Genomic DNA, 15,956 nt, shown 5'->3' on the forward strand with positions numbered 1-15,956 from the left:
AACACTTTTTTACACATGATCATGTAGGTTTGTATCTTTTTTCTCCCTTAATGATAAAAACCTTCATTTAAAAACTGTATTTTGTGTTTGTGTTGTCTTTGACTAATATTTAAATTTGTTTGATGATCTGAAACATTAAAGAGTGACAAACATGCAAAAAAATAAGAAATCATGAAGAGAGCATACACTTTTTTACACCACTGTAGGTTGAAGATTGTAGAAATGTTGTACAAATTTTAAATTAGGATATTTATTCACTGTGTCCTGTACCTTCTAAAGATGAACATATTAACGCTAATCTGAATTACGTCTTTCAGTTCAGCTCAAGTCAGAACAACAGACTTTGAAGAGCTGTAACAACAAACAGACTCCTCACAGCATCCCACAGTGAGCTGGCAAAGCGGCAAAACTGATCCGGATGGTCTGCAGTTGGTTAAACGGAACAGAGCAAACGAGCATTATGATCAGAAATGAGCTTTCCCTATAGCTGAACTATATATTATACCCGCTAACGTTTCCATCATGTGCTCTGCATTACAGGTCCTAACCGCTCGCCTATCGGAAACATTACAACATTACATATTCCAGTAATTTTCTGCATCATTACTGTCCGCACCATCTGCTTACAGTGTTTTCAGAAGAAATGATGACTGACAGTTTATCAGCGGGAAGCAGGCACACAGACTGGGATCTGCTGTTTTCTCAGCTAAAAACTTATTGTAAGATGACGGAGTGATTGAGAAGATGTCAAGAAAAGCATCTGAGAGAAAAACGGCTCCGATGGCTTCAAACTAGAACAAGCTGCGAGCATCCTGTTTGAGTCCAATAAAAATCTACAAATGATTTCAATTTTTGGTGGCTGTGTTCTCTGGATGCAAAAAAAAAAAAAAAAGCAACACTGCCATGAGGTCATTATCAGCAAAGAAAAACATATTATGCTCACATTGTTCTGATAATATAAACCATCTTATGGCAGATTTGCTTTCAAAGTCTCTGTTCTCTGAAGAATAAGTGCCCTCAAATATCCTGGACTCTGACTTTGATTGTCCTGTTTGAACATGGGAGAAAAAAAAGCATATAAACCAAAAAAACTTGTAGACCCCATCAAAAAAACACTGTCTGTTTCTTACATAATTAAACATAACATTGTAGACTGACATCTTTATTTTTGTCATTTTTCACTTTTTGACATCATCTGGCAGATGTCCTTAGATTGTGTCTAGGTTTGTAAAGAATTAACCAACAAAAATGGTCCAAAATTACTTGAAAAATTACTTTTTTAATTGACATGTAACCTGTAAAGCTGGATTTTTGGAGATAGGACGTTTCTGTGACAGAGACAATAGATATCTTCATATTAACAACATCACTAAACTTGCTAAACAGTTAGACTGACCTGTGGGAATCTCCACACAGGTTACTTTATGTCAGTAATTCAGTTCAAAATGTGCAACTCATATATTATATAGATATATTACACACAGAGTGATCTATTTTAGGTCTTTATTTATTTTACTGTTGATGATTATGTCTTTCAGCCAATTAATACCTAAAATTCAGCGTTTCAGATAATTTTAACTTTATATAAGATGAATTGGTACTTTTGGCAGTGTGGGCAGTGTGCCAAGTCCTGCTGTAAAATGAAATCCACGGCTGTGTCCAGAAACCCCAAAAGTGTCTCCTTTTTCCTACCGATCCTCCTCCTCTCCTCCGTGACCCGGGAAACTGATTTTGTGACGCCATCTTGCCGCCTGTCCGAATACCGTAGGAGAAAATCCTCCTGTAGGAGGCTTCCAACGGAGGATACATGAGAGCATCCTACTCCGGAAGACTTTTAGGGATTTTCGAATGACATCACTGCATCCACGCCCACGCACGCGAGCTCGCGAAAATGGAGAAGGCAACGCACAAATATACGTCAAAAACATATTAATTGACTATTTTCCTTATCTAATTAAACAGCCAGTAAAGCAGTGGTATAATTTATAGTTTATATAAGCTAACACAGTCTTCCTTTGCCACCTGGCTTTATATACTGGAACTGAGCTTAAATGTTGTTTATGCGATTAACACAACTGCCCACATATATATTATTTACATTTATTACATTTTCCCACTTCAACATGTATGCAACATGTAATAATTATTATTTTATTTAAAAATTATTATTTATTAATATTTGCTATTTGTTTTTTTTTTACATTCAATGAAATCATTTTTCACTATTAAAATAATTTAATTTCGAAGCTGTGATTGGCTGGGATTGGTTGGGATTGGCAGTATCTGGCATGTGCTGAAAGTGAGGGATGTGATTGGCTCAGTTCATCGGTAGTCAACATCCTATCTAAAAGGGATCAGCTGTCCCATTTCCTCAATTACAGCTCCTTCCCTCCATTCCTCCTCCTCGCCTCTCCTCCATTCCTCCACCTTTTTCCACGGTGGGAGAGGAGGAGTAGAAAAGGAGGAATAGAAGAGAAGAGCCTACATCTCCATAAAAGTTGTCAGCAGAGGGAAGCATGAAGAGCTGTAAGATTTTGTGGGAAAAACAAAACTACACTGACTTTAGACGTGATAATAAAACACAGTGGATCAACACCAGCAGATGACATGTCTCTCCAAACCATCACTGATCATCAGTAAAATTTACATTTTATTTGGAAATCAAGAGACCAGAGTCTGGAGGAAGAGTGGAGAGACAGTGGAGACACAGTTCAAGCTGCTCGAGGTCTAGTTGAGGTGAAGTTTCCACAATCAGTGATGGTTTGGAGAGACATGTCATCTGCTGGTGTTGATCCACTGTGTTTTATTATCAAGTCCAAAGACCTTCAGCAATCAATGGGAACCCAAACTAATCTAGTCTTTCAAGATTAAATAATTAGTTCCTTCAGAACATCAAGCCCCTAAAATGTTAGCTCTGAGAAGTCCAACTCCCACTCAACACATGACTGAGACAAATCAACGGTAGGCAAATGAATGCCAGTCTAACTTTCACAGCAAGCCTGATCATCACCCGTCCCTCCTACATAAAGCGAGTTTAGTCATGTCTATGTGCCTTTTACGTCATGGTCACTGGAGAGGGCACGTTTACAGACACCAGACACAGATGCCGCTTTGCTGCCAGCCATGCCCTTTTCACCTAATAGAAATACTGGCAACCGTCCACAGTGTGATGCCAGCCTCTATGCCAGGAAGTAACTGAGAGACATCACTGGCCTTCTGACAGGAAGGCATGGTGTTACATCAAGGAGGAGCGTAATTAGACCAATCTCATGAAGAGGCACGTCAAACAATGACAAGCTGTCAGCACTCTGTATTCTGTATGTTTAAAGCTTTGCGGATAACCCTTTTAATAAAAGCATTCTGCTATTTTAATCGGGGTGCAACTACATACTTTTTGAGATGTATGCAAACATGCTTAGCCCAGGTAATTATATTAGTTTACACTACATCCAGCTTCTAGCTAACTGGTTAGCTAAATAAATGTTAGTTAATTTTAGCTTACAGTAATCCTGCAACCCTAAATTAATAAAAACAGTTTGAAAATTATATAGTTACTGGCTGATCAGGTACATCAGGGCAAGTTAAACATATAGTTTTATTTTCTCAAACCTTGATTTGTGTTTTGATTCAGAGACCTGTGTTTTTAACCAGCTATCAGAAACATATCATCACAGTTTACATGGTTAGTCCTAGTTCTAGTTCTGTTTTAACATCAGCGCTGAAGACAGGTGCAAGAACTCAAAATCCTCAAAAATACTCCCCAGCAAGGTGGTGGGGGGGCTGGGGTGGGGGCTTCCCTACTAGCCCACCGCACTCCGCAAAACCAGCAAGCTGATTTGCTGTTTCTCCTGAAAGGCGGAACTTTATCCTTGAACTGTCTCCGTGATTCGCGTCAAGAGATTTTCCATTCACAGGGTACAGTGTCCTGTCTCCTCACTAACAATACAACTGAGCTAAGCGAAACGATTCGGGGCTACTGGAAATTTATTCGGGGCTAAAGCCCCGGAAGCCCAGGACAGGCGACGCCCATGTGTATTATCATACATGAACAAACAGCTCTTACAGAAAATGTTGACTAGAAATAATTTTCCGGCATCGATTTGGCGCCCCCTCTAGTGCAGCGCCCCGCTGCATAGCATACGCTGCATACCCCCATTTTGCGCCACTGATTTTAATGCAATATTATTCGGCCCCCTTTACTTTCAGTGCAGCAAACTCCAGAAGTTCAGTGAGGATCTCTGAATGATCCAATATTGACCTAAATGACTAATGATGATGATAAATAGAATCCACCTGTGTGTAATCAAGTCTCCGTATAAATGCTCCTGCTCTGTGATAGTCTCAGAGTTTTGTTTAAAGCTCAGAGAGCATCATGAAGACCAAGAAACACACCAGGCAGGTCTGAGATACTGTTGTGGAGAAGTTTAAAGCCGGATTTGGATACAAAAAGATTTCCCAAGCTTTAAACATATTAAGGAGGACTGTGCAAGCGATCATATTGAAATGGAAGGAGCATCAGACCACTGCGAATCTATCAAGACCCGGCCGTCCCTCTAAACTTTCCGCTCAAACAAGGAGAAGACTGATCAGAGGTGCAGCCAAGAGGCCCATCATCACTCTGGATGAACTGCAGAGATCTACAGTTGAGGTGGGAGATTCTGTCCATAGGACAACTATAAGTCATGCACTGCACAAATCTGGCCTTTATGGAAGAGTAGCAAGAAGAAAGCCTTTTCTTAAAGATATCCATAAAAAAGTCTCATTTAAAGTTTGGCACAAGCCACCTGGGAGACACATCAAACATGTGGAAAAAGATGCTCTGGTCAGATAAACCCAAAATCTAACTTTTTGGCCACAATGCAAAACGTTATGTTTGGCGTAAAAGCAACACAGCTCATTACCCTGAACACACCATCCCCACTGTCAAACATGGTGATGGCAGCATCACGGTTTGGGTCTGCTTTTCTTCAGATGGTTAAAACTGATGGGAAGCTGAATGGAGCCAAATACAGGACCATTCTGGAAGAAAACCTGTTGGAAGTCTGCAAAAGACCTGATGTATCTTCCAACAAGACAATGATCCAAAACATGAAGCAAAATCTACAATGTAATGGTTCACAAATAAACATATCCAGGTGTTAGAATGGCCAAGTCAAAGTGGAAAGAGCTGAAAACTGCTGTTCACAAACGCTCTCCATCCAACCTCACTGAGCTCCAGCTGTTTTGCAAGGAAGAATGGACAAAAATTTTTGTCTCTCGATGTGCAAAACTGATAGAGTCATACCTCAGGTTTCTTGCAGCTGTAATCACTGCAAAAGGTGGCGCTACAAAGTATTAACGCAAGGGGGGCCAATAATATTGTACCCCACTTTTCAGATTTTTATTTCTAAAAAAAAGTTTAAAACATCCAATAAATTTAGTTCCACTTCACGATTGTATCCTTCTTGCTGTTGATTCTTAAAAAAAAAAGCCTGAAAAACCTTCAAAAGTTTGAAAAGTTCATGAGGGCCAAATACTTTTTCAAGGCCCTGTACAAAGCTTGTCTAGTTTCTGCAGAGTGGTTCTGCCAAAAGTATAGAACTTAGGAAACAGAGGAAATGGTACAGAATTGGTACCTTGCCTAATACCAGGTGTGGCATAGAGGGGAATAAACACCCCAGCATTGAGCTGTGTTCTCTGGAATGATGGGGCTCCACCCAGTACTTTTGAGATGGGTTTGGGAGTTGGAGATGAGGTGAGGTGAGGTGGTGATCATCCAACGTTCTTAACGCTCTCAAGCAATCAAATCCACACAGCAATGTTCCAAAATCTATGAAAGCCTTCCCTGCACAGTAAAGACAGTTGGTCTATCAAACAATTGTGAACAATTGCTTTATTAGTTTTGATAAAAGTATTATTTTCATAGTATTTCAATATCACTAAGAAGCAAACAACATTCAATGAGTTTTATTAAAGATTTAAAAGAATGAAATCAATTAAATCTTTGCTGTTTTCACTGCATGGGTCAGTAGACAATACTTTCTGGAAGATGTTTGGAAGATGACTTTAGTACACTAAGCACATTGTGCCTGTTTCTTAGTTAGACATGTATTTAGTACTGTGTTGTGTCTCCTTTGACCTTCAGAACAACATGAATTTGGCAAAAAGTTTGGCAAGCCTACCCAAGTTTTGATTCATTAGTGTCCACAAATAGATGAGTTTGGGGATTTTCTCTGTTCGAACAATGTTCGGACATGCTGTGCTGTTCAGGCATTCTTAGTGTGTATCAGGGGTCCTCATAAGCCCACAGAAACCAATTTCCACCTCATCAAACTGCAGTCAGACCGAACTGTAGACACCAAACAAGATGACTTTATAGACTTGCTTTTTGAACCATTGGCTAATCATTTCGTCAACATTATGCAACAGGCAACATTTTCTATGCAGAGTCTTGGTGGTTATGCTCCTGCATCCACTAGAAAATGTGTTTTCTTTCATCTACGTCTTATCATCTGAATCGAGTCCAATACGAAAAAAAAAAAAAGTTAAACGGTAGGGTGATCTACAGTGGTATGAAAAAATTTGGGCACCTCTGATCATTTCGTGATTTTCCTTTAGAAATCATGGCTGGTTCAGACCAGCAATTCCAGTTAAATATATCATATAGCAGTGATGTTTGAGAAGTGAAAATGAAGTTTATAAGATGTACAAAAAGTGTGCAATAATTCTTTACAAAAAAAAAATAGGCAGGTGCATGAATTTGGGCATAAAGTTGCACCGGAGCTGGATACGTCTACAAGATGGCCCCCCCTTATATGTGAGTCTTGATTCTTCCAATGTTTCTTCCTCTTTCAGCTCTGAAGGAGTTTTGTATATTTTATGTTTAATAGTTTGCCTGATTATGTCCTGTGATCACATTTCTGTAAAGTTACTTTGTGACATCAGTTGTAAAAAGTGCTATACAAATAAATTGGATTCGATTTGATTTGATTTAGGGTCGTTGTTGAACTCTACAGTCTACATTCTCGGTGGGTTTGTGGACTACATGCTTCTACTTCTACTGTGGACAGTGGGCTATGTACTTAACACAAGCATAATTGTGGTTAGGTGAGTAATGACTGACCTCCAAGGATCCTGGGCTTTAGGAATGTTCTACATCCCGTGAGTCACAGGATGATATAGCCTTAATGATATCACTAGCAGGGGTCACACTGTGACTCATCTGGTATACATTTCTTGGACTGCAGGGAAATACCCACTCAACTATTACTATCCCTGGCGGTCATCCACTACGCACATTTACGTAATCACAGTCGCACGGTTTTGTAGTTTCATAAATATACAGAACCTCAAAACAGGGGTTGGAGTCTTGAGGAAAGATGAAAAGAGCATCTCCAGTGAGAAAATTACTCAGAAGTGTTTAAGTTAATGTGTTTAAGCAGGTGGATAATGTGGAACGCTTTATTATTTTTTTATTGCAATTAATTTTGCCAATTAATTAATCTGCCCCACCCACATCCAACACACAATTATTATTTTTTTCAGCCTGATTGACTAAAAAGTTCCAACACAAACAACACAATGCCAGAGGAGACTATGAACTACTCCTTTTTAATCGAGCTAAACTGCTTAAAAAAAGTGAAGTTAGTCTAATATATTAGCCAGATAATATACTGCTATGAACAAACACTGTCTCTTCTGCTCCATGCTGTTTACACTAGGCAAAGAGCGCAGTATGTGCAGCGTTCACTGCTCGTCCCCGCTCGACTCTGTGCTGCCTGTCCCATTAAAAACACTGTGTTTGAAAGCGCAGTGGGACATTTTCAGAGTTCTGTGTTAAAGCAGCTTCACACTGCACAGATATACGCACTGGAACACAGAATCTTCTCACTATATTTATGCTGTATTTACTTGCTCCTGTGCCAGACAGCTCTGACCAATCAGATGAGACAATGTGCTCACGTAGTTTATTGGTGCGCATTTTGGAGCATTTAGGTTTGTGCCTGTGTGAAAACAAACCAAACAGAGGGAGAAAACGCTCCAGTTAAACAAATTAGTCAACTGATCCAGACTAGAGAAACCAACTACAGGTGTGAAAACATGCTTTTATACTCAGCAAATTAGGCTTTTACAATTTATCATGAAGTCTTTATTCCAGCGCCCAACGTTGGTTTATCTCCCCTGAAACATACAAGTGCCATGTCTGGTGCTGAAAGCGCTCCCATGTCTCCCAAATCCAGCTCTATCTGCGACTCTCACGCTTCCAACTACAATACCCAGAACGCACCACACTATGGCACCACACTCACTCCCGATCACATGACGCATCACATGACACCACCAGGAAGTCCCGAGTACTGATTATCCCTCAGTATATAAGGACCACGCTCACGCTCACTTCTTGCCGAGTATCTGTTTGGTTTATCCAGCAATACAAAGCGTTTCTCTTGCCCTTGTCTATTTCCGTGCGACTACGATTTCTGCCTGTTCCCTTGTTTTGGATTTCCGTGTATAAACTGTACTGTGTATCCCGTTTTGGATTATCGCCTGCCCTGTGATACTGCCTGCTTGTGTATGTAAAACTTGTATATTAAGAAGAAAGAATGTGACTGATCACAGTCACTCACAGAATATTGTTGTGATTAATCTGATTACATTTTTAAACGATTGACGACACTAGTTTAAAAGCAATGTTCCTCAAAAAAAATATTGGAAGGGATTTGCATATTTTCCCCTCTACAGTTTATGACATCAATAAACGTTTCAAGGAATCGGGATGAATTCAGTGTGTAAATGGCAAATGCACAAACGCCCGTGATCTTCTATCCAACAGCTTTGAATTCTCTGGGCTTGAGGGAATCTGGGATGGAACATCACAATGGAAAAAAGTTATAATGGTCAGATAAATCAGTATTTGGCCCTTTTCTTGGAAGAAATTGACTCCGGAAAAAAGACAAAAGGAACCATTAAAAGCCAGGGTCTGTCATGGTATGTGTTTGTGTCAGAAAACTTCTGTTTTGCAGAGTTAATGCAGTAATAAATGTTGAGATCTTAGAGCTTTATTCAAAGAGAATTTTTTCCACGATTATTTACAGGGAAATCTGTGCATTTTTAAATGGACTCCATTCTTTTACTAGGCTGACAAAAGGCATATTGCCACTTAGTCTCAGTAGGTTCAGTAGAAGTAAAATGTGTAATTATACAACAGTTAGTTCCCACCCTGCAATGTGATTGGATGAGACTCATTTCATGAGTAACATTATTAGCCGATAATGCACTGTAACCGAAGCTCTCCATGTATAACTCCGCCACCTAGCAATGATGCAGTGCTTACAAACCAAATACAAACCAAATGCGATGTCATTATGCACCACAGGGAAGCGCTAGATCCCATAGAGGCACAGTGCAAAAACGGCATGTCTCCAATAGGCAGCGCTGGTAAAGACACGGTTCACACAAATAAATAAGCCCAGCGATTCAAAAATACACAAAAGTACACACATTGTCAGCCACCAATATTAGGTTAAGAGTTGTTATTATTAAAATAAAAGCTTAAGAGTAGATATTTTCTAGTTAATATGGGGTATTTTAAGCTGAATGTAAGGTGGACTCTTGTAATTCCGAAGGTCTTGATGCTGGGGGGCGCCGAAGTAAACAAAACGTTAATTTCTTAAATATATATATATATATATATATATTTTAGTCAAACGAGCACTGGACTTTAATCTACACATATTTCTCTCCTGAAAACCTCTCCTGTTTATTTGGGTGAGTAAATCGCTTCTGTTTGATGTGGGAGAGAGCGCCATCTATCCACCGAGAGAGAGCAAGATCAATTGTACTCTCTCAGGTTTCCAGCAGCTGATGGTAAGCTGCATGACTGGGATTCAAACCAGTAATCTCCTGATCATAGTGGCAGCGCCATAGTTTGCTCAACCACCCAGAGCCAATGCCATTTTTTTAAAATTGCTCACATGCTTTTTTGTATGCCGCCATCTACACTGCATAAAAACACTAGATCCACAGAAAACACTGTGCATGATAAAATGCATGACTTGAGTTTTTGTGGATCTCATTTTTAGATTAGCTCTCTTTGTCCAGCTTAGACAGGTAAAAACAGGTATCTAGCCTCTAGCAACTAATGTGCGCTCTCTGTGTTCAAGAATGCTAAGAATTTAATAGCTCCACACTTCCTCTGGAACAATGGGAGAATCTGTGATTGTTGCTTGTTAGCCAGGGTTTAAACCACAAATTGTTTTTATTTTTCCTTCATTGCGGTGGAGGATAAAAAGAGTTCTTTGTGGCTTTGGAAACATGCACGCTGTAATGATCTCTGTATGGGCTTTATAAAGTCAAATGGAAGTAATTAACCTATTTGTAGGAAGGACCTTTTAAAACAGCCCTATTTCCTCTGCTGAGCCAGTAGACTGAATCACTGTTTCCAGTTTTTACTCGGCATGTGGAAATAATGAAACATGGAAACCTGTTGCTACGTAAAGGAAGCATTTGATTTGGTCAACTGTTATGAGATACATAATATCGCCAAAAGTATTAGATGGAACTCAGGTTTCAATCACTTCCATGGCCACAGGTGCTTCTATAAACATTACTAAAAGTATATTAGTTGCCTAGTCTGCTTTTCATCTGATTTGTGATCCTAAATTCAAACAGTATTGCTCGAGCATGATTTGTTCTGTCCCCTGCAATAGACTATTCCTAGAGCTGATAAAATGCCACAAATAACAAGCCACAGACATTCAGCTTAATATAGTGGTGTCCTATATGTTTTGTCAAAGTCCATCTATTACATCATGATAAAAATATATATTATTATCATGTTATTACATTGTAATAAATGCATTCCGTTACTTTAAACTTGTTTAAATGTGGAAATCCACAAACATTTAGATTGTCTAGTCACTGTACAGAAGTATTATACAATATTATATAGAATAGTCAGACTCTCTGGAGAATATAAACATGAATCTAATGGCACCATGCCCAATGCCACGTATATGTTAGAGAGATATGAGTTGTGGAGGACTAAGATTGTGTTTTTTGGAATAATGGCGCACCGTTTAAAATACTTCTGCGATGAGGAGGGTTTGATCATCATCCAATATCTTCACCTATTTAATGCTTGGGTCACTAAATTTAATTATATTATTTTTTTTTAGAATTATATTCTAAAAAAATTTAATACCCTTGAAATATTGAATGAGCAGTTGACCCAATACCTTTGTCCATATAGTGAATTCATTTGCCCCCTACAAATTGATTTAGTTTTTTGTTTTTTTGTCATACTGATTTTTTTCTGATTATCCAACAAACTCTAATATCAGACAAAGATAACCTGAGTAAATATAAAAAGCACTTTTTAAATTATAATTTTATTTATTAAAGGAAAAAAAATCCAAACCAATCCAGCCCTGTGTGAAGAAGTGTTTGCCCCCCAAAGCTAATAACTTGTTCATTCCACCCTTGGCAACAACAACCGTAATCAAGCTTTACTGAAAACTGGCAGCGAGACTTTCACATCTCTGTGGAGGAATTTTGGCCCACTCTTCTTTAAAGAATAGTAGTAAGTAAGACAATTTGACTTGGAATAGGCCACTTCTTTTTAAGTCATTCAGAGGTGGACTTGTTTGTGTGCTTTGGATAATTGTCCTGCTGCAGAACCCAAGTACCCCTGAGCTTGAGGTCACAAACTGATGGCCGGATATTCTCCTTCAGGATTGTCTGGTAAACAGCAGAATTTCTGGTTTCATTTCTTACAGCAAGTTGACCCAGAAGCATGTTTTTTTCTGAAATTATGTGTTTACACCAGATGTAACAAGACACACACCTACCAAAAAGTTCCACTTTTGTCAAGTCAGTCCAAAGAATATTTACCAAAAGTTCTGGGGATCATCAAGATGTTTTTTGGTAAATGTGAGGCAGGTCGTGTTTCTTTTTGGTCCGCAGTGTTTTTTACCTGGATCTCTCCCATGAATAACAGTTTTGCCCTCTTTCTTATTATTAAATCATTAACACTGACCTTAACTGAGGCGAGTGAGACCTGCAGTTCTTTAAATGCTGTTCTGGGTTCTGGCTTTTGTGACCTCCTGGATGAGTTGTTCATGCCCTTTTGGAGTAATCTCTGTCAGCTGGACACTCCTGGAGAGGTTCACCAGTGTCCCATGTTTTCTCTATTTGTGAATAATAGCTCCTACTGAGGTTCTCTGGAGTCTCAAAGCTTTAGAAATGACTTTGTAACCTTTTTCATACTGATAGGTGATCAATGACTTTTTGTTTGTTTGTTTTCTCATCTGTTTTTGAATTTCTTCATATCAGGGCATAATGTGCTGCTTTTTGAGATCTTTTAGCTGCTTCATGTTGTCAGACAGGTTCTATATTTAAGTGATTTCTTGATTCTACAGGTCTGGCAGTAATCAGGCCTGATTGTTGTGGTTAGTAGTGAAATTAGTAGTGAACTAAGCTTTCCAAAAAGTATGATTAATCACAGTTCATTTACAGGTGTTGGACAATGAAACTGAAACACCTGGTTTTAGACCACAATAATTTATTGTGGCGACGGACAGTTCTGGTGGAAACAGGAGAGTTGAGGTGCACATTGAATTCTGCCGTGATTTGTTCAGCCGTGGTTTTATGTTTTTTGGATACAATCCGGGTTAGCACCCGAACATCCTTTTCAGGCAGCTTCCTCTTACAGCGTCCACAGTTAATCCTGTTAGATGTGGTTGGTCCTTCTTGGTGGTATGGTGACATTACCCTGGATACCGTGGCTCTTGATACATCACAAAGACTTGCTGTCTTGGTCACAGATGCGCCAGCAAGACGTGCACCAACAATTTGTCCTCTTTTGAACTCTGGTCACCCATAATGTTGTGTGCATTGCAATATTTTGAGCAGAACTGTGCTCTTACCCTGCTAATTGAATCTTCACACTCTGCTCTTACTGGTGCAATAATGTGCAATTAATGAAGATTGGCCACCAGGCTGCTCCAATTTAGCCATGAAACCTCCCACACTAAAATCATCATTTAAAAAGTGATTTTTACTCAGGTTTTACAGCATTTGTTTGATATTAAAATGTGTACATCTATTTTTCTTACCACTGTTTATACACAGTTGATTGGTTCTGTGCATTGCTTTGTTCCTCATTGGTTCTTGCAGCAGAAGCAGCAGCAGCAGTAGGAGCCCCAGACTGTAGACGATAAAGCAGCTTCATCACAGATGCCGCTACAGGCTTTGGTCTGTATAAAAACATCCCTAGGGGGCTTTGACCTCGCCTACCGGAGGACCTTCATCACGTTCTCTAACACACACTTCTGGCTGTGACCGGTGACCATATTTGGTCAAGCCGCCGCTTGGTGGTCCCGCGTTCCCTTTTCCTGTTGTTTTGGTTGTACCGGGCTGATGTTTCTGTTGTGATTAGTCGGGCCTATAGTCACGATACACAGTGCACCTGTTCAGTCCCCCACATCCCAACAAAACACATAAATCACTGTGACGCTGCCCACACCACTAACCCTCTGATAAACGGCTGACTTCAGCAATACACTGCAGCTCTGCGTCGGAGTGTATTGCTCTTTCTTACGTTTCCTGTCTGGGTCTTTGAGCCGCCAAATTAAGCATCTGCCCACATGATTCCAACAACACCATTGCCCCCACTCTGAGCAGAAAAACACGTAACTCATAAACAACAGCTTCCTATACTATTTTAATTGGATTATTAATTATTACACACTAAGAAAAATAAGTACAGATGTGTACTTATAAGAGTATATAGCTTGCCGTTGGGGCTGTACCTTATATTGAGGTAGTCCTTCAAAGTACTTTTTATACCCATGTTTTTTGTACCAGTATTGATTATAAAGATTATAAACATTATCTTCAACTGAATATGTGTCAAGAACTTGATGATCCAAAATTGTCTGGCTTTCAAATGAAAAATGTGCAATTAAAATATATATAGTTTATTAGTACAGTGATACAGAATACTGAATATACCTTTTGGCTTTTTGGTTAAATGGTAAAAACTGTACTTAATGCTGTTGGAAAACACTTTGTACTTCAAAGGGAACACAACTGACCCTGAAAAGATCAATATTGTACAATTGAGAGTACAATAAAAAAAATGTTCCTTTGAGTACAAAAAAAGTACTTATATCGTACCTCTGTTTTTAAAGTGTACTCTTCCAAATAAAAGTTTTTTTTTTTTTTATCTTTTTTCAACTCTGAATCTAATAACACATGTATTTTACTATTTAAAACATGTACAGGTCAATCTCAGGCAGATTTACTTTTTTTTTTTACAAGGTTTCTAAGCTGAAGATGGTTTCAAAACTCATGTGACATTTAAAAGTCCACTCATTTTCTTTCAAAAAAGTCTCGTCTTAAAAAGTCTTATTTTAAACAAATGGTTGACTGCATGTTCAAATTATTGATATTTATAATGAATGTATCACTCCTGTCACTGGCACTCACTCCTGTTACTTTTAATGTTTTGATTAACAGGGCCGAAAGTAACGGGAATGAGTTTTTAGCTTAGAATTAGCACAAACATGAGAAATAGCTAAATGGCTGCTATGCTAAAAGCATGAGGACACTGAGCACATTCTAGTGATTTTCCCAAATTTTGTATTTTAAAAATAAACAAATAAGATCTAAGAATTAATTTAGGTAACAGGACAGAGCGTTGACATTCAGCTCATTAGTCATTACAGAAAAACTAATGAGGGAACTTAAATTTGGTCTTCCCATGATCTTAAGAAGAACCAGCTGATGTCACTTCCTGTTGTAGATGTGACTTTTAGAATGTTCCAGATGTTTCAGATGGGGTAATGTGTTACAGTAACAGGACTGAGTGAAACACAAGGACACAACTAAAATGTGTATTTTGAGATTTGGAGTCACACAATCATGAACATAATACATCTCTGAAGGATTTTAATAATTATATTTTATGGTAAAGTTTATAGTTAGAGAGTGGGGACAGATAACAAATGCTGTTTGTTCAGTGTTCTAAGTAGTTTTTATTAATGTTTTAATAACATATCTTACTTTTGCAATTAGCTCAACGTACAAGCTTAATGATAAAATGTATTTTAAAGTTATTTTGTGTGCACATTTATACATGTAATTTCCTGGGGAAAGAAATGGCATCCATTCATTGGAATGGCCCAAATAATGCAGGTGCAACAGTTAGTTTCTCAATGTTTATCACTTTTAAGTTGCTCCAATTTAGTTGGACCACCTGGCAAAGATACAAACCACAAGTAAAGCACTGTTTGTATGTAGTGAGTAAGCATCTGCTGAATTTGATCAAGTGTTTTATCTGGTCACAGGTCAAGCGTAGTCCTGAATTCCTCTTAACCAGCATAATGATGCCAAAGAAGAACATCTTTTTCTTTTATATAGTATCAATTTTTGTTATGGAAATTGTGATATTATATGGTGGTATACGGTAAAATTGTTGTTTTTGTTCATTTCTTTTATTTATTTATTTTTTTAGTTCTTTTTTTGGTTTCGTCACCTAGACGCAGTTTATTTACTTTGGGATATTTTTTTTTTTTTTATATATATATTACTAATATTTATTTTTGTACCTGTGTGTTCACTATTTCATTTTGATCTTTTAGAATTCGTTCAATTGTATTTCTTTTAGCATTTTGAACTTAGTTTAGTTGGTTATTTTCCTATTTCATATCTATCTATTTTTCTGTTTTTATAAAATGTTGTTATTAGCTTATTAGCTTCTAGCTGGTTGCTGCCTTCTTTGTTATTTAGCATACAGAACATCTTACTGTTTTTTTTCTATGAATGTTGATTTATTCATTTAATAGCTGTATCTAACTATTTTAAACCAGACAGGAACTGTGTGATTTTTTAATCCGGTGCGGAGAGCTCATCTGCACGTTTGAATGGTTTGTCCTGTAATAAAGTTTTTGCTGTATGATCTCCTCAGTGAGAAT

At 38.2% G+C, this 15,956-nt stretch overlaps 1 protein-coding gene across 1 annotated transcript in view; it reads right to left on the minus strand.

The window, feature by feature from the left end:
- Window positions 1–15,956, minus strand: part of arl15a (ADP-ribosylation factor-like 15a) — a 177,777-nt gene that overhangs the window by 106,455 nt on the left and 55,366 nt on the right. The gene's annotated exons all lie outside the window — the stretch shown is intronic.

This window comes from Astyanax mexicanus, chromosome 22, assembly GCF_023375975.1.
Source record: "Astyanax mexicanus isolate ESR-SI-001 chromosome 22, AstMex3_surface, whole genome shotgun sequence".
NCBI classification, from domain to species: Eukaryota; Metazoa; Chordata; class Actinopteri; order Characiformes; family Acestrorhamphidae; genus Astyanax; species Astyanax mexicanus.